We start from the raw sequence: 19,473 nt of genomic DNA on the forward strand, positions 1-19,473 counted from the left end.
CACGACGCCCAGCGCGCGGCGGCGTCCGGGCCGCCGGGGCGCAGGCCGAAGGACAGGGCTGGGGCGGGGGAGGCGCGGGGACCTAGCCTTTCCCCACCCTCCACCGCCAGCCGAGCACAAGAGTTCCATGCAGAGAAACTTCGCCAAGATCCCACGCCGCGCCCGCAAGGCCCAGCGCCGCACCGCCTGGGTTACCTGCGCTCAGATCCGCCGCGCGCAAGGCCGGCCGGGCCGCTCGCACCGCAGGCCGTGCCCCGCGCTGCATCTGGGGGTCCGGGGGCACATCCGCCAGTCGGGCCCAGCACCCCGACGTTCCAGGGCCCCGCGCAAGCCAGGCCGGGGGCCGGGGCCTCGCTCGACCTGCCTGGGACCTGGGGGCGGCCGCCGCCGCCTCCCCAAGGAGCGCGAGCCGGGCGCCGCGGGGAGAGGAGCGGGGCGGCGAGACCCCTCGAAAGTTGGGGGAGTTCCTCCCGCTGGCGGCGCGGCCCGAGCTGGCTCCACGTGCTGGTGACACATCAGGAAGGCTGCGCGCCCCACGGCTCCAGGCGGGCGGACGCAGCCAGCGCCCGCCCGCACCGCCTCCCGGAGCCCGGAGGACGCGCCCCGCCCCGGCCCGCCCTCCGCCCGCCCCTCGGCGCCGCCGCCCCCGCCCCGGGCCGCCGAGTCTGCTCCAGCCGGCGGCACCGGCGGCACCCGCGGGAGGACACCCGGGCGGGGTCGGGGCGGCACTGGCGCCCCTTGCCCTCGCCGTCCGCGCAGCCCCGGGGATCGAGTCCGGCCTCGGGCTGCCAGACTCGACAGTCTCCAGTGCCTTCCTCCCAGGCACGCAGCGCTTCCCGCCCCCGAGCTCCAGTAATTTTCCCTTTTCCTCCTCTGACCGGTCGGAGGCCGCTGCCAGCGCTTCCTCCCTCAAAGGCCGGCGCCGAGAGCCCCCTGCCGGCCGCTCCGCTCCCGGGCCGCGTCCCCTGCCCGCCTTAACCTCCCCACCAGGAGCCTGCGGGCCGGGCCAGGCCCTTCTCCTGGGCAAATCAAAGTGAAAGTGAAGTCGCTCAGTCGTGTCCGACTCTTTGCGACCAATGGACTGTAGCCTACCAGGCTCCATCCATGGGATTTTCCAGGCAAGAGTGCTGGAGTGGATTGCCATTTCCTTCTCCAGGGGATCTTCCTGACTCAGGGACCGAAGCCTGGTCTCCCGCATTACCGTCTGAGCACCAGGGAAGCCTGGGCAAATCAAGGAGATACTAAATGTAAGACGCCGAGCACTGTACCCTGCAGCACTATTTTTGAAATGTTAATTTTCCACGCCCCCTTCCAGTGACTTGACCACCGCCTCTCTTCCTTGCGGTGCTGTCCTAAAGGAAAACTCGAGGTCTTTAGCGGGGAGGGAGGGAGGGAAGGAGTAAGGACGAACTGAAAAGCCTCGAGGCCGAGGGAGAACTTTCCTGAGGCTGGAGAGGGATTGGAATTCAGTGGAATCCCCACTGGTGAGAACCTGCTGCCTCACTCTCATCTCTGGGGGCACCAGGACGTGGGGGAGCAACCGCCTGCCTCATCTGAGGCTAGTCTGGAGCATCCCTAGGCTTCACCAAGATCCCCATCCTTAAGACGGCCGGGACTCCAGGGACCACGGCAGAGGATGAGAAAGCTCAGTCACGCAGTCCTGTGCAACTCCTTGCCACCCCATGGACTATGTAGCCTGCCAGGTTCCTCTGTCCGTGGGATTTCCCCAGGCAAGAACACTGGGGTGGGCTGTCATTTCCTCCTCCAGAGGATCAAACTCGAGTCTCCTGCATTGGCAAGCAGAATCTTCCCACTGAGCCACCTGGGAAGCCCACGGCAGAGGGAGTGACGGGTAAACCTAAGTAATGACTGAGGTCGAATTTCCCCGCCTCTCTTCAGAGAGAGCCTTGGAGTCAGGTTTAATTTAAATAATGGGACATGCCTGCTTGTAGCCTGGGATAGATACTGGCTATGGTCCTGTCTTCTCTTTCCTGGCGTCACTAATCCAAATCATGCCTTAAAACCTCACTGTGGTGGGGGCTGAGTGGTTTATCCGCTCAATTAGCCAACTCACCCCCAACCTGACATGGAGACCCCAGCACAGTACAGACAGATGTGCAGAAGCAGGTGCATCCAGGAAAGCAGATCTGAGAGCATGGAGGGCAGATGGCGGTCAGGCCCGGCAGAGGTGCCCAGTGCTGGGGCCCAGCCAGCCGCCTGCCCCAAGCCTCTGTAATCCCCATTTTGTGAGAGCCCAGGATTAGAAGGGAAGAAAGAGGAAGATGCCCTGACATTGCTGGTGATGCTGCGGGTGCTGGCGGGGGTCTGAGGTTCGTGCTCTGCTTTCTCTTCCTCTTTTATTGCTCTTTCTAAATCTGACAGACCCTTTGGATCGCTGAGACTCGAGGAGTCTGGAGGAGCCGGTGTCCTGGGGGGATGAAAGGGCAGGGATGTAATGGGTTTACCCCAGCACTGATCCCAGAGAAACCCGCAGAAGATTAAGATTTGCTCCCAGAGCTTGAAATCTCCCTGCTACCCCCTGACCACATCAAAGGACATGACTGTGGGGGGCGCCTAATCCCATCAATGGAATCAAAGCTGGACAAGAAAGGAAATTCTGCAAACTTGTGCAGCGTCAGGACATAGCTCACAAGAGAAAAGATAAGATACAGCAGGGCCCTGGCCTCCTCCACTAAGGGGTTATGTCCCAGGAAAGGTCCTGAATCAGTCCACAAGCAGACAGGGCCTGCTCTTTGCTTCCTTAGGTGCCCACTGTGGGAAGATCAACCACAAGAATTCAGAAACTGGGCAGTAGGGCCGGGCCTGCCTCCAAGGACAGGATGGGACCCTGAGAGTGCTGGACTCATCTGTGTCTCACAGTTTCGGTGGCTCCCAGCTTTCAGAAAATCTTTTCAGAAAGATGCTCCTTTTACCACTGTGTCCCTAAAGGCTGGTGTACATATGTGAGATGGTTTTAGGTTAAAAAAACAATGTAATAGGTATTTTTTTATTTCATGAATATTGTTATCATGATGAGGTTCAAATAAGCTAACTCAAAGACCAGTATTTAGCAAATAAGACTGAGCGAGCATGCATGACAAGTGGTATTCTCTCCGGCAAAAGTGATGACAGTGTGTTAGTGGCTCTGTCGGCTCCAGTTGTTTTTGATCCCATGGACTGTAGCCCACCAGGCTCCTCTGTCCATGGAATTCTCCAGGCAAAAATACTGGAGTGGGTTGCCATTTCCTTCTCCAGGGGATCTTCCCGACCCAAGGATCGAACCTGGGTCTCCTGCATTGCAAATTACTAATTAGAAAAACCGCTCCTTCCAACCATCTTTAGAGAAGCATTGCCTTGGAAGCGTGGCTTTCAAACATTCAGCCATGCCTCATGGGAGGGAATATATATATGTTTATAAAATGTTTTATAAAACCATTCTTATGCACTCAAATTACTTGATGTTAATCCATTCTGTTCCATGTTAAAAAACAAAAAACAAACAAAAAAAAACCCAGCTGCTTGCAAGCTATTCAGTTTACTTCATGATCCACTCATGGGTTACCTCCTACAGTTTGAAAAAGCCTGCCTTAGAGAACAGGCCATGATGATAATGATTGCAGCTCTCAATTGGTAAGAAAACTTTCAGTGCCAAGACCCTGTGCTAAGAGCTTCTCGGTACACTCTCCCAGTGACTCTAGGTCAGAGGTATTATTATTGCCCACATTTTACAGGTGAAATTACTTGCCAGGGTCAGTCGGCCAGTAAGTGCAGACGGAGAGCAGCCCCCCTCCACCCCGGTCTACCGCACTCCCCACCAGCATCTCCCAGGAAAGTACCTCAGAAGCGCCGCCGAGTTCACACACCTCTGCTCTGACCCTCCCTCCAAGTCTGCCCTGCGGCTCCTCCCATTTCCCCCACCCTCACCATCCACACACCTACGGGAGTCTGGCTCCTAAACAAGCTAACTCAGAGCCCCCCGAGATGAGGGTGGGAGTGCAGGTGTGACATAGAGGGTTGTCTCTGCCACCTTGCCCTACACACCCATCCCCGTGGCTGGGAGGGATCAACCTGCCTAGGGGTAAAAATCCCATAGATCGGGGGCCACTGACCTTATTCTCGGGCTTCCCTCCCTCTAGATTCTTCCCTAGGCCTCTCCCTGCTGCTCTGTTTGAAACCACAGCCCCCTTTCCATCACTTTTTATCCCCAACTCAGCCTTTCTCTCCTTCTATACCCCTCCTCCCCTCGAAAGTGCCGTCTTGTTTCCTCATTTGCATCCGTCCCGTCCCCCTTGCTGATTTTGCCTCGGACTCCCAGGATGCGAGCTCCGCAGGGATAGGACGCTTCCCCTCTTTCATATACCACCACTGTTCCCCTGTCCACATAAGCCACTCTCAGCAAAGATGTGCTGAACGCCTTTCAGTCCTGCACACACTATCCTGAGAACTGTTTTGCCATTGCTGGATGGGTTTGGCTGCCCCAAACCCTCCCCCATCCAAGGCCTGCTCTGGACACACACAGAGACACAGCCACACTCTAACACCTTCTGATTTCACCCATTTCCTCTCAGAGGGTGACTGCATTCCTCCCAGGGCAAGAGGGCCACATTCACTGTGACCTCCAAGGCCCAAACCATGCAAGGTATTTAATATTAACCCCATGTTCCAGTCCTGATTCTCTGCTAATAATGCATATGTGCCATCTCTCTAGGAGGGCATAAAGCCCTGTGACGTGCCAGGGCAGGAATAAGAACTCTGATTTATGGATACAGAAACTGGGCTTGGGGAGATGAAATGATTTACCCAAGGTCACTCTGTAGGAGTTCTTTTCCCTCAAATGTCCTCCTCTGGGCCATCCAGCCTATCCAATGTCACAGTTGTGCATAGGCAGGGTTGTGCTGTGTTCAATTTCCCACCATCAGTCAGACAGAGCTTAGACTGCCCTGGTGATCGAATGGATAAGAATCCACCTGCCAGTGCAGAGGATATGAGTTCTATCCCCGCTCTGGGAAGATTCCATGCCATGGAGCAACTAAGCCCATGCACCACAACTCCTGAGCCCGCATTTCAGAGCCTGCCAGTCGCAACTACTGAGCGCACGCCTAGAACCTGTGCTCTGCAACGAGAGAAGCCGGCAAAATGAGAAACCCACTCTCTGCAACTAGAGTAGCTCCTGCTTTCTGCAACTAGACAGCTTGCACACAGCAATGAAGCTCCAGTGCAGCCAAAAATAAACACAAAAATAATATTTATAAAACAACACTAAAAAAAAAAAAAAGATCTAGGAGCTTGTCTTCTGGGGAATCCAACTGTTGACAGGGAATTTCTGTGTCCCTTCCCTGCCTCTGCAGCCTGATATTGGAGTCAAGCCTAATGATTTTGTTCACTATGTGCTTTTTCTGCTGATCAAGAGTGAATATTACAAGAGAGAAAAGGACCGGCTTGGCCCACAGGCTGGCAAAGAGATGAGCCATCTCCTGGGTACATGTCAGGTTATCATCAAAGATGATTTTTCCCAGCAGATTTGGCCCATCCTGCAGAAAAGCTTAACCTATGTGATGAAGGTAGTGCTTTCTGGACAAATCATTTCCCTTCTCTTTGCCTGTCTCTGTGGCTATCATCTGAGAGGTTTGGGAGATTGCTTTCATTCCTGTCAGTCCATGATTCCAAGATGGCAACTTCTGTCCCAAAGGATGGAATTGTACCTTTAGTATTTGCTTATAAAATTATCAACAGGAATATTGGCTTCTTAATTTGAAATTCCATTTTATGTGCAAGGTCAGTGGTGGGATGGGGGCCTAAGGGGGAGAAAAGCACCTCTCCCTGTTTAGATGCAACCTAGATTATGATATTTGAGTGTCAGTGATGATTGCTGATGCTGAAGCTGAAACTCCAGTACTTTGGCCATCTCATGCGAAGAGTTGACTTATTGGAAAAGACTCTGATGCTGGGAGGGATTGGGGGCAGGAGGAGAAGGGGACGACAGAGGATGAGATGGCTGGATGGCATCACTGACTCGATGGACTTGAGTCTGAGTGAACTCCGGGAGTTGGTGATGGACAGGGAGGCCTGGCATGATGCGATTCATGGGGTCGCAAAGAGTCGGACACGACTGAGTGACTGAACTGAACTGATGATTGAATGAGGGTAGAAGTAGCTAGGATTGTTTGTGGTGCTCTGGCAAATTCCTGTTCAACCTCCAAAGCCCAGCCACATCGTCACTTCCTACACAGGAAGACCTCCCCAACCCTTCAAGCAGGGTCCTCTCTTGTAAGAAGGCTCTTTTCTCTATCCCAGGTGCTGTAAACACAGACACCAGTGAGACACAGTCCCAGTCCTGAGGGGCCTCCCGGCTATGGTGTGAAACACACAGAGGTCTCCCATACAATAAGCTGTGAGTCATTCTCTGGGGGAATCAGAGATTTCTCAGAGGCTGTGATACCTGAATCTTGCCAAAGGGATGGAATTTGACTCTGAACCAGTGACTAGATCTAGCCACTAATTTGCAGGCAATACCAAGGACAGAAGAACTTGAACTGCACTAACAGTCTGCAGTCAGCAAAGTCTAGACTATAGGAAACTCTCCAGGTCAAATGGGCCGGATTCCTCAACAGACACACTGCAAGGAAATCAAAGGGAAGGAAGCGAATTCTAGTGATTGGAGGGGAAAAAAAGAGCTTAAAAGCTTAAAAAAATTTTTTTAAATGCACAAAGTTCAACTCCAGGTTGTAAGGATATAAAGACGCACAATGAAGTGATAAGTTAAAAGGCAAGAAAGTGATTACTATAAAAGTAGGGAGTATGATTGCTTCTGGCCGTCGGGGGGTTGTGACTGGGGGGAGGGCACACAAAGGAGTTTTCTGAGTGTCTGATAAAGTTCTCTGACCTGGGTGGTGTTCTTCTTATAACTCATTAAGGCATTCACTTGATTTGTGTGGTTTCTAAAACTGTGATTTATTGTACAATAAAGATTTAAAAATAGATATCTCCAGGCTGGAATATTGGACTAAAACTGACAGCACGAGGCAAAATATATCTACTTGCCAAATTCTGCTTTTAAGTTAAATAATATTCGCTTGCAGGAAAGAATCGGCCTGACCTAAAGTAGCTGATATTTTTAAAAATATCTTGGAGGTTTCAGCCGCCCACAAATGGCTGTGCCTGCCTACGTGGCTCTTCAAGTGTAGTCTCAGAGGCCCTGTGTTTTTCCTAGATCTTGCGGGGGAGCCACTGCGGGGAGGTCTGGGGGGAGATTTGCAGCTCTGGTCCTGCCCATCAGGGAGGACTGGCTGTTACTCTGGATGGAGGAGCCAGGGCTGTATAGTCTCATCACGAGGGCATCATGTCCAAGCCCTACTGTGAAATTCACTACTTTGGCAGCCATGAGAGAGAGAGGGTGGGGTGGGGCCCCTGAAGGCCTCTCCCTGTCCTCCCCCTCCCCCTACCTTGCTTCTCCAAGGGCCAGGCTCTGAGAAACTTAGAATTTCAAGCCGCTTAGAAAACATCTCTTTCAACTCTCGAATTTTGCAACCAAGAAAGTTGAAGTCCAGGGTATATAAGTGATTTAACAGGCGTCAAGCAATAGACACCAGGCTTCCCTGGTGGCTCAGATGGTAAAGAATCTGCCTCCAACATTTGATCCCTGGGTCAGGAAGATCACCTGTAGAAGGGCATGGCAACCCACTCCGCTATTCTTGCCTGGAGAATCCCATGGACAGAGGAGCTTGGTGGGCTACAGTCCATGGGGTCCCCAAAGAGTCGGACAGGACTAAGCAAGTAACACTTTCACACACGGCAATAAACTCAATACAAGTGTCCCATTCTGCTTCTGCCCTCCCTTCAAGCATGGAGGTGAGTGTAGGGACCTGTGGGCCTACAAGGTAACTGCCAGGCCTCTTGGCTCACCCTGGTGCTTGTATTGGACATGTCTCTCCTCCTCCACCTCCTCTCACCAACATTGACTTGGGATACGTATTTGACCCCTGCCTCTGGCTTGTTACCTCTGGGTTCCCCCATGTTTCCCCCAACATCTGTATGCTGACCTCTTCTGCACCTTGACCCTCTTTTATTGACTTTGGCTTGACTCATCCACCCCTCCACCCCGCTCTGTTGGGGTGGAATTCTCTGTTCCAGCAACAGCAGGAAACCCAGTGTCCAGCCTCCAAGTTCCTTCTCATCAGGAATCCAAGCTGAGGGACAGTATTCAAGGCCGCAACCAGGAATCCAGGACCTTTCCCCTTTGTATCTCATAATGACTGGAGTCTGAATGTCTGGAAAATCGATTTGCACTTAGTCACAATTCCATGATGACACTCAGCATTCCATTCAAAAACCAAGCGCAGGGGCTTCCCTGTGGTCCACTGGTTAAGAATCCACCTTGCAGTGCAGGAGACATCCCTGTTCCAGGAAGATCCCACCTGCCACGGGGCAACTAGGGCTGTGAGCCACAACTACTGAACCCGTGTGCTGCAGCTACTGAGCCTGCACGCCTGGAGCGCACGCTTCACAAGCAAAGCCATTGCAATGAGAAGCCTGTGCACTGCAAGCAGACAGTAGCCCATGCTCGCCACAACCAGAGAAAGCCTGCACACAACAACAAAGACATAGGGCAGCCGATAAAGAAATAAGCTAACAACAAAAAAGAAAACTTGTGTTTTTTTTTTTTAAAGCACCAAGCACAACTCTTCTGTTTATTGGAATCTTAGAGGGAAAGATCAGTATATTTATTTCCATGCTGCCTGAGCCCTAGACACTGCCCTAAATAGACTCTGCTGACTTCCAATCCACCTGACGCTCCACGTAGTCAACTGTGCAGTGGGACCAGGAGAAAGTTGTGTTCTGCGGTCACATCAACAGAAGTATGAGATGCAGAATGAGGGAGGTGAAGTTCCCTTAATAAGACTACACCTGGAGTAGAATTGGGTTAGCCCAAAAGGTTCGAGTTTTTCCAAAAGATGTTATTGAAAAAACTAGCACGAGCTTTTGGGCTCACCCAGTATTTCCAGTTCTGAGGGTCACAACTGAAGAGGGAGCGTATCAGGAATGAGACGCACTGCTGCTGCAAAGTCGCTTCAGGTCCGACTCTGTGCGACCCCATAGACGGCAACCCACCAGGCTCCCCCGTCCCGGGATTCTCCAGACAAGGACACTGGAGTGGGTTGCCATTTCCTTCTCCAGTCATGAAAGTGAAAAGTGAAAGTGAACTCACTCAGTCGGGTCTGACTCCTACCGACCTCATGGACTGCAGCCCACCAGGCTCCTCCGTCCGTGAGTACTGGAGTGGGGTGCCATTGCCTTCTCCCATGAGACGCACTAATGTCATATTAATTGGGTTGTTGATCCTAGAAATGACTCGGGGAGTGTCATCACTGGCTACGGGCCAGATTCAAGGGATCACACAGGCAGGCGCCAGACTTCAAGGATCAGTTTCCCAAGGGCTGGGAAAGGGAAAAGGCGCCCTCCAGCTGAACGATCCGGTTGGTTTCGTGGACAAGAAGAGAGACAGCGAGCACTGTGTGGAGAATTCAGCTTTCAAGCCCAAACCAGAAAACACCAATCCATAAACGCAAACCCCCGTTCTGGAAAGTTCTCCCACCCTTCAGGCGGCACAAAACCAGCGAGACCGGACCTATGCCCGCACCCCATCTATCGCCGGCGACACCAGCGCCTAGTGCGGGCTTTAGTGTCCCCACGGGTAACCCAGGAATCGCAGGCCAGCCTCGCCCTGCGCACTGCGGCGGGGTGATGGGGCTCCGGGGAGAGAAGGCGCAGGGCGGCGGGCGAAGCGCGCCCCAGCCGGGGCTCGCGAGCCGCGCGAACTGGCCCGCCCTGCGCTGGTGACCGCGGAGCCTAGGGATGCAGGGGGAAGGGTGGGACTCGAGGAAGCCAGAACAGACATGAAAAGTAAAAACAAAAAAACGCCACGTTATGGAGGAAGTGGGCAGCACACGTGGGACGCTAAAGCTCCCACGACCAAACCCAAACCCTCAAAGGGCAGGCACGGACGGGGTTCGAACCCGCGATCTTCGGTTTACGAGACCGACGCCTTACCACTTGGCCACCGCGCCTGACAGCCGAGGGAGCGGTGGAAGCTCTCAGTGGAGGGGAGGCGGCGCAGGCGCGGGAGGGGCGGTGCCTCGCCCCCAGCTCCGCCCCCGGCCCCGCCGCCCGGCCCCGCAGATCCGCGGGCCCGGACCCGGCTCTCCGAGCTCCTGGGGCGCGCTGAGGGCGGAGACCGGGCGCCCCCGGTCCCCTGTTCTGCCCGCGGTAGGCTGCGAACCCGCAGCGCCAGCCAGCCCGGCTCCGCCCCGCCTCCGGCGCCGAAAGGCCCGCGGGGGGATTCGAAAGAGGCGGCGGCAGGCGGAGAGAAACCGAGACTGACGCCTGCTACGGAGCCGAAGCGGGGACGGCGGCGGTGGCCGGCGAGCCAGGGCAGGGCGTCCGCGCTGGCGTCTCAGCAGGCTCCGCGCGCCGCCGTGTGACCTTGGCCGGGTCATTTCCACCCCATCAGCAAGATACTGGGGGCAGCGCGCGGGAGCCCAGACCGAGTGCACCGGGAACGGAGTGGGCTAGAAGGGCGGTGTAGGCGCGGACGAGACTAGTCCCCGGAGGAAGATTCAGGGAGCCGCGAGGGATGGGGGCCGGGCTGCAGGGACGAAGGGAGGTGAGCGAGCCTCCCTGACCCCGAGGGGCCGGTCACTAAGCAAAACCACCTTCGGTTGCTCTCGCCCTTCACTCCCCCGGCGCGGGCCTCCTGCTGGAAACTCGGAGTAAACGTCTGTTTAGACCCGGTGGCCTGGCCCAGGAGGGCAGATGTAGGCGCACATGGAGATGCCCCAGGGATGTTCCTGGGGACAGTGCTAGAATGACCTGAATGGAGGTGTCTGGTTGCCTGAAAGGAATGATCCAGATTCAAAGGAATCAGCATAGAAACAGCACAAAAGGACGTGTGATTTTCAGATGTAGAACAAGGCGTACCGCTTGCTAACGCGAAGGGAAAGATACCGAGTAAAAATTAAAAACATTAGAAAAATAGAGAGAGGGGGAGACTGGAGTTAAGGAACCAAAGGGACTTTAATGTTTAGTTTCTATTGTGTGAAAGAGGAAAAAAAAAAGCTGAGGATGGAGATATGAGTGTTTATTATGATACTGTAGGTTTTGTATTTTCTTTAAGAAGGAAGGAAGGGAATATCCTGGTGGCCTAATGGTTAGGATTCCAGGCTTCCACTGCAGTTGGGCAGGGATTCCATCCCTGGTTAGGGAACTAAGATCCTGCAAACTCCCACAAAATAAATGACAAGAAAAAAAAAAAGTAAAGGGGCTTCTCTGGTGGTCCAGTGGTTAAGACTAGGTGCTTCCACCACAGGGGGCATGGATTCTATCCTTGGGCGAGGGAATAAGATCCCATAAGTGGTGTGATAAATAAAAATGGGGAAAAAAATTTTAAAAAGAAAAGAAACTATGTCCTTCTGTCCTTGTTTGGCCTGTGGCCATAGGGTCTGTTGCAGTGAGTGGGATGGATGGGGAAGAGGCACCCTGTTGTCCAGGCAGTGTGTGGTCACCTGCCAGCCTCCACAGTACCCAGCGCTCCTGCACAGCAGTGTCAGAGAAGGGGACATAAGTCAGACCTATCCACCATTGAAGACCCTGCCACCTCCACCATCAAAGTCATTCTTATTTGTTGAACTTTTTAAAAAGTACAGCAAGTATAGTTTGGAGATTTGGGGAAACTGAGAAAAGCTATGGGTTTCCCCTTATGGCTCAGCTGGTAAAGAATCCATCTGCAATGCGGGAGACCTGGATTTGATCCCTGGGTTGGAAGATCCCCTGGAGAAGGGAATGGCTACCCATTCCAGTATTCTGCCTTGGAGAATTCCATGGACAGAGGCGCCTGACAGGCTACAGTCCATGGGGTCAGAGAAAAGCTGTAAAAATTACAAACATTTTAAAGTGTACAGTCGTGTTAACTATAGGTTATGTGATATCTCTGGAACATTTTCATCTTGCAAAATGGAAACTCTATAAACACGGAGCAGCAATTCCCCCATTTCTTCTCCCCCAGCCCCTGGCAACGACCGTGGTGCTAAGAACTGAACTGCTCAGGGTACCTCATAGAAGTGGGATCATACAGTGTCTTTTTGTGACTGACTTCTTTGAGCATAAATTAGGTCCTCTAGGTTCATCCCTGTTCATCTGCATATGACAGTTTCCTTCAAGGCTGAGTATTCCATTGTAAGTTTATCCATTCATCTGTCTTTGGACCTTTAGTTTACTCCTACCTCTTGGCTGTTGTAAATGTTTCAGTGAAGGGGGCCACTGTGTGCAAATATGTCGAGTCCTGTGTTCCCTTTTGCCTCATTGCCGCCGAGAAAGCAACATGGGTCACCAGTAGCTCTACTGGAGCCATCTGAGAAAATTCCGGTCATGGTTCTCGCTCTTGCTGGGTCTGATCCAGAAATATGGCCTCTATATGTGCCACCAGTGTTCCGCCAGTATGCAAAGGACATCGGCTTCATTAAGTTGGACTAATTGAACTTCCTTAAATGATCATTCAGCACATCTACCTAATGCAGAAACAATACTAGCTCTTTGTGTATAAAAGTTTAAAAACTTAAAAAAAAAAAAATCCTGTATTTAAAATATATACCCAGAAGTGGGAATGCTGGATCGTATGGTAACTATTTTTAATTTTTTGAGGCACCTCCAAACAGTTGTCTGTAGTGGCTACGCAATTTTACAGTCCCGCCAACTCTGCACAAGGGTTCAAATGTCTCCATATCTGTGGCCATACTTGTTTTGTTTTTATAGTGACCATCCTAAAAAGCGTGAGGTTGTACAATTTCATTGTGGTTAGATTTGTTTCCCTGATTAGTGATGGTGAGCATAGTTTCATAGACTCGTTGGCCATTTGTTTATCTTCTTTGGAGAAATGTTCAAATTCTTTGCTAACGTTTAAATCAGGTTATTGGGTTTATGGGGGTTTTTGCTTTCTCAGTTGTAGTTCTTGATCTATTCTGGATGTTAACCTCTTGTCACATACATGGTTTGCAAATACTTTCTCCCATTCCTTAGCTTGTTTTTTCACTCTTGTTTCCTTCACTGTACTGAAGTTTTCCACGTGCTGTAGTCCCATTTGTCCGTTTTTGCCCTTTTTTGGTGACATTAAGTAATCATTGCCAAATCAAATGTCCTGAAGCTTTCCCCCTTTTTCTCCTAAGGGTTAGATCAACACAGGTCTTATTAGGTCTTTAGTCCATTTCGGCTTAATTTTTGCATATGGTGAAGGTAAGCGCAAAACTTCATTCCTTTGCCTGTGGATATGCACTTTTCCCAGCACCGTTTGTTGAAAGAGGGGAAGATTTTTAAAAGCAAACAAGGGAGAATTCAAAAGGCCCGTAGTCTTACCACAAGAGAGAAGCACAGTGCCCGCATTCTTGTATGTATAAAACACACAGTTCATTTATTCTGAGATACATGTTTTTTCCTCCCTTTTTAACAAATTAGAAGTCAGTATGACAATTGATTACAATTAATGGAATCTTACAGTTAGCAATTTTTAGTGGCACATAAATTTTTAAAATCAAATTTGATGAAATGCACTATATATGTCATACAGTTAGGAGAGACAGACTCATATTCACATTAGTGTATCTCATGGTGTCCTCACTTTTCTCACCATTGTAAGATGAGCACATCCTACGTCCTTAAAAGTGGATCATTTCATGGCTTGTAACAGGTGTACAACCCTGGGGCAGGATGTTAGAAGCAGCTGTGCATTGGGGAAGGCTCGGAGGGGTGATATACTAACTTTGCGCTTTCCACTCAATTTTGCTGTGGACCTAAAACTGCTCTGAAAAACTAGTCTATTTTTAAAATACCTTTAAAAAAAAAAAAACAACCACTTTAAAAAGTAGTTAATCCTTGATCCTTTGCTCTGCTCCCTGCTATGCGTCAGGGCCAACCCTGGGCTGCCCTGGGGTTGCTCCTCGGAGGGGTCCCTGTGGGCCTTCCCAGGTCTACTTCTCAGCTGGGCAGGCCCAGGAGCCTGACTTTCCTTCTTCCAGGAATGAGCGGCCAAAAGAGCATGGCCTAACTTCTGTCTCAACGCGTGTGCACCGTTTTTAATAGAGAGCTTTGGCCTTGGGAAAGGTGCTCAGAAGCCTGACTGCAAGGTGAGAGCTGGTTCCAGAACACCAGCTCCTCGCTGACCATCCGGTCATACCTGTTTGCATGTAATGCAGCCATAAAATCATCCAGTCATTCAGCAAATCCTCACTGAGCACCTACGAGGGGCCAGACTCTGTCCTCAATGCTGGGCTGTAGCAGTGAACTAAGCATCGCACATATCTGCCCTCACGAGCTTGCTTTAATATTTATTTATTTTTGGCTGCACTGGGTCACTGCTGTGAGACAGCTTGAGGGCTTTAGAGCAGTGGCTCAATACTTGTGGTGTATGGGCTTAGTTGCCCCATGGGATCTTCCCGGGCCAGGAACTGAATCTGTGTTGCTTGCCTTGGCAGGCAGATTCTTAATTCTTAACCAGTGGACCACCAGGGAAGCCCGTGGAGCTTCTATTCTTAAATAAACAAAACATCCAATGGTGATAAGTACTAGGGAGAAAAATAAAGCAGAGAAGGAAGATAGGAAATTCTGGAGGTAGGAGGGAGAGCTGTAACTTTAAGTAAAGAGATGTAGGAGACTAAATTGTCGTGCTGGAGAAGCCTCTTGAGAGTCCCTTGGACGGCAAGGATATCAAACCAGTCCATCCTAAAGGAAATTCAACCCTGAATATTCATTAAAAGGACTGATGCTGAAGTTCCAGTACTTTGGCCACCTGATGCGAAGAGATGACTCGTTAGGAAAGACCTTGATGCTGGGAAAGATTGAAGGCAAAAGGAGAAGGGGGCGGCAGAGGAAGAGATAGATAGCATCACCGACTCAATGAACATGAATCTGAACAAATTCCAGGAGACAGTGGAGGACAGAGGAGCCTGGCGTGCTGCTGTCCATGGGGTTGCAAAGAGTCGGACACAATTTAGCAACTGAACTACAAGGGAGATTAAAAAACAAGCACCAATTTTAAAATTTAAAAAATAAAAAACTAAAAAAAAAAAAAAAAACAAGCACCAATTCTTTGCTGCTTTTCATACCCGAAGGTAGGGTCTATTACCACATCCTTAGGCTGCCCATCTGACCTGCGTTGATCAATAGAATGTGGCGAAAGTGATGGTGTGCAAGTTCTAAAGCTTAGGTCTCCAGAGACCCGACAACTTCTGCCTTCACTATCTTAGAAGTCCCGAGACTGCTGTGTAAGGAAGGCAGTCCAGCTATTCAAGGAGGAGAGGCCATGAGGCACCTCCCAGCCATAAAGCCAGCATCACCTGCCGGACATGTCAGTGTGGCCACCTCAGACCATGCCCAGCTGACCCTTCAGACTGAGGGCAGCTGCGTGAGTGAATCCGGGCACAGTCTGCAGAGAAATGCTAGCCCACCCACAAAACGGGGAAAAGTAATAAATTGTTCTCTTACATTTTGAGGGGAGTTTGTCACATAGCCATACTAGTCCCTAGATATAGGAGGTTACTTACAACTAAAACACTTTCTGGGTCTAGGTGTGTGGGCTGGTGGTTATTTGCATGGAGTAATCGAAACCTTTGTGATGCTGGATGAATCTGGCAGGGATCATACCCAGTGGCTCCTTAGAAGTTCTTTACTCTCAATTGTCTCATCCACAAAATGGGAACATTGGTTAACTATTAGCAACAGCCCTGCATTAATTAAGAATTGAACCACCTTATTCATTATTCGCTGCTAAAATAAGCAGCTCAGAGTCATAGCCAAAGGGCTGCCAGGGACGTCCCAAGACCTTGGGTTTCATGCATCTGTTGCTCTGTGACCATTTTTTTTGAGGTGGGCGTGGGCCCAAAGGAGACCCGCTTCTGCCTACCTCTACATTTTGAGGTAGCTTGACCCTTTTCCTGACATTTCCTATACTCAGATTCACTGTCCCTTTGCTGGCATGAAATCTCTAAATTAAGGCTGCTGTTAGCAGGAGGAAAAAATTTAACACAGCTTGAAAACTTTCTGGAGCGTGTATGACCACATGTGTAGATATTTAAGACTGCTTTTCATACTCGGGGTTCGTTTTTTTCTTTCTTTCCCTTTGCAATGTGTAGACATTCATTCACCTTCTCCTGACTCCGCCACTCATTGGTAGAATCGTCCCTCATAGCAAAACGCTTGCAGGTGTCTATAATTTAAAGGGATGGGGGCTCACAGGTGAATCGCGGAATAAGTGAAAATCAGAAGCCCCCAAACAAGGTACAAGCCTTAGTGAGCCCAGCCCTAAGCAGCTATAGCCCTTGGGACTTTTCGTTTCCCTGAACACGATCCTGCAGTGAGGGACAGTCGGGATTCTCCAGGGGGCTACTGGACCCTAAGACACCTTCCCAGTTGAGGTCAGAGCCCTGATGGGCCAAGTTGTTCCCCAATATGGCTCCTGTTTGGGTGGATATCTTATGGGGGAAAGATTGATCTCCTGAAAAGAAGCCTGGTTGAGCTGAAAATGCTCCAGCATTTTTATTTCTTTATTACAAACGTTTATTTAAGCCTTTTATGTTTACTTTGGCCACATCATGCAACATGTAGGATCTTAGTTCCCTGACCTGGGATCAAATTCTACATTGGCAGCCCGCAGTCGTAGCCACGGGACTGCTAGGGAAATTCCCAAGACTTGCTATCTCACGCATCTGTTGCTGTGTGACCAGCTACCTCAAAACATAGAGGTAGGCAGAGAGGTACCAGGTGGGTCTCCTCTGTGCCCACACCCACCTCAAAATAAACGGGAACATCTGCGGGCTCTCTAGGGGAACAAGCTGGATTGTTTCCTCTGCTAGCCTCCTCCTAGCCACGACAACTTCCAGCGGGGACCTTAACAACATTCCTCTGGCTCCTAGCACCACAAGGGTAGGCGGAAGCCCTGGGCGGCTGGCCTGACGCTGCTAGAGACCAGGAGAGTCTAGCTTGTGGTCTGGGGGCGTGGCCTGCTGGACTGGATAAGCTGGGAAGGCTGAGTGAAGCCAGAGCGGACCAGTGGGGCTAGAAACAGGGGATGAGGGTCTCACGGGCTCCCCTGGGCTGAGTGCTGCCAAAGGATATAGAAAATAGGCTCAAACTTCAGTGCCTTTGCCCTCTGGGTTGGACCTTTCAGGAGCTCCTATATTATTTCTTTTTAACCCAGGGGCCTCACAAGTGTCATACAGCCCAAATCAGAACCCAACATCAAAGTCAGACAGTGGAGAGAAAGTCATGGCTATACCAGGGACAGCAGGAGAGTGAGGGGGAGCTTCCTGCATCCCCAACCCAGTCCCCTGGTAAGTTCCAGAAGGACTGGCTTGAAGCTGGCTCTAGGCTCCCGGGCTCATAGAGCCCACAACCTTGCCCCAGCGGGTTCAGGGCACCATTGACCCTTCAGCCCACATTAAGGTGGAGCCCGGCCAGCCAGGCTGACCCACGGCGGACCCACCTGGGCCAAACGGGCTGCACAAGCTTCACTCCCACTCGCCATGCCAAGCACTCAGAACACCGCTGAGCCCTAAGGAGACTCAGCCATACGAAAGAACCGCCTCCTCGTCGCTGGCTCTTGTGGGCCAAACACGGCTTTAGGCACAGGGATGAGATGGGGGCAGACCACAGGGGATAACTGTGGCCGAATCCCACTTCTCCACGGCTCAAAAGTCCAAGAGCCGCCAAACGGACGGACCGACCCCGACTCGCCCCTCCCCAGGCCCCCCAGCTGACCACAGGTCTCGGGACTCCATCCCTGGGGGCTCTGTGCCTCCTCCTGAGGGTCCCGGGTCAGAGCCTTTTCCACCCTGGGTGTGATTTAGTCATTTTCTGGAGACAGGTTGGCTGAATGGACCCTCCCAGCACAGCCATGAGAAGCCTTACTCCCTTGCCCCACCTACCACTCAAACCTGGTGATACAAACTCCCCATCTCACACAGCACACACACACACACACGACAAAATAAGTCAGGTCTTACCTGAGTCCATGCTGCCTGCGTCTCCTTTCCTCTCTCAGCAACCTAGGCCCCCTGCCGCTCTCTGGAACTCAGCTCTGTCCAGGCGGCCCCCAGCTAAAGACGCTTCTTAGTGGTTGCCATGCACAGACTTGACCTCTGCCCTCTGCCCTGCTGGTTATTTGCATATGCTCTTGGTGTCCTTCCCAACCTCCTTCCCCTGGCCATCTCCATCTTTTCCTCCTGAGAAATCATCCCGATTCATCAGATGATTTCCAGAACGATGATGCAATGACTCTCAGCCCTAAACACACTGGAATCTCCTGGGGGGCTTTGAAAAAACCTGTGCCCAGGCCCACCCCTCACCAGGTGAACTCAAATCACTGGGCTGGGTCCCTATATCCACGGGGCTTCAAGTTCCTCCAGGTGATTCAAATATGCAACCAGGTTTGATAATCCCTGTTTCTAGAAGCTGCTCTGCCGTGAGCGTGGGGGGCGCATCTGTCTTCCTTTCCCTACCCCTGTCAGGTGCTGGTGGCTGATAAAACACTTGCTTAATGGATGTTGAGACCCACCCTTGACCCACCACACTCTGAATGGCCTCGGCTGTACCATTCCCCCAGCCCCACCTCTCCACTCACCGCCCAGCCACAGTGCCCCTGAAAGGACCGAGCTTTCCACAAGCCTCCTCCATGTGTGATTCCCAGATCCTACCATCCTTCAGGGCTCTGCTGAAATGCCCTGTCCTCAGGGAAATTGTCCCTGAAGCCCACTGGCCTCAATCCCCCTGTCTCCAGCTCCCATCCCTGCCTTGACATTTTTTTCCTTGGTACCTCTCATCACCCAAGTCACCTATGTCTCTCCTTCCCCCAAGAGGAAGAGTCTTTGCTTTTTGGTACCAAATCCCCAGGGCCTGGCACAAAACTTGTCACAGAGCTGGTGCCAGCAGATTAAGTCTGTTGATTAAGTGATTTTGGTATCCAGTTATTTTCAGCCCTTCAGGAGACTTTATCCTGGGCCCAGAGGACTCTAAGAGGCCCTAAATTTGAGGGGATGGTGAGTTGATGGGATTCAAAGCTTGAACAGGGAACAAGGTCCCATGTACTGCAACTGAAGATCCTGCATGCCACAACTAAGACTCGGGGCAACCAAACAAAAAAAGGCAGCAAAGCCTGGATACATAGACGAAGATACATAGACAACAAAGGGGGACTGGGGTGATGGGGCCACAGCCAAGGGGCACCAGGGACTGCTGGTCACCATCAGCCAGGAGAGGCGTGGAGTGCACCCTCAGCTGGAGTCTCCAGGGCTGGGTGGCACGTTGGTGAAGAACCCACCTGCCAATGAAGGAGGTGCGAGAGACGTGGGGTCAGTCTCTGGGTCGTGAAGGTCTCCTGGTGAACGGGGCAACTCACTCCAGTATTCTTGCTGGGAAATCCCATGGACAGAAGAGCCT

The 19,473-nt window shown here is 51.6% G+C and overlaps 1 non-coding gene and 1 pseudogene across 1 annotated transcript; one reads left to right on the plus strand and one right to left on the minus strand.

Annotated features, from left to right (window-relative positions):
• Positions 1–9,992: 9,992 nt before the first annotated feature.
• On the minus strand, positions 9,993–10,064 carry TRNAT-CGU (transfer RNA threonine (anticodon CGU)). Its single transcript has one exon. It is a non-coding gene; the product is annotated as a tRNA-Thr (tRNA).
• A 2,295-nt stretch (positions 10,065–12,359) lies between these two features.
• On the plus strand, positions 12,360–15,173 carry LOC132657393 (small ribosomal subunit protein uS14-like; annotated as a pseudogene).
• Positions 15,174–19,473: the final 4,300 nt, after the last annotated feature.

The sequence above is a fragment of the Ovis aries genome, chromosome 11, assembly GCF_016772045.2.
Source record: "Ovis aries strain OAR_USU_Benz2616 breed Rambouillet chromosome 11, ARS-UI_Ramb_v3.0, whole genome shotgun sequence".
In the NCBI taxonomy this organism is placed as follows: domain Eukaryota; kingdom Metazoa; phylum Chordata; class Mammalia; order Artiodactyla; family Bovidae; genus Ovis; species Ovis aries.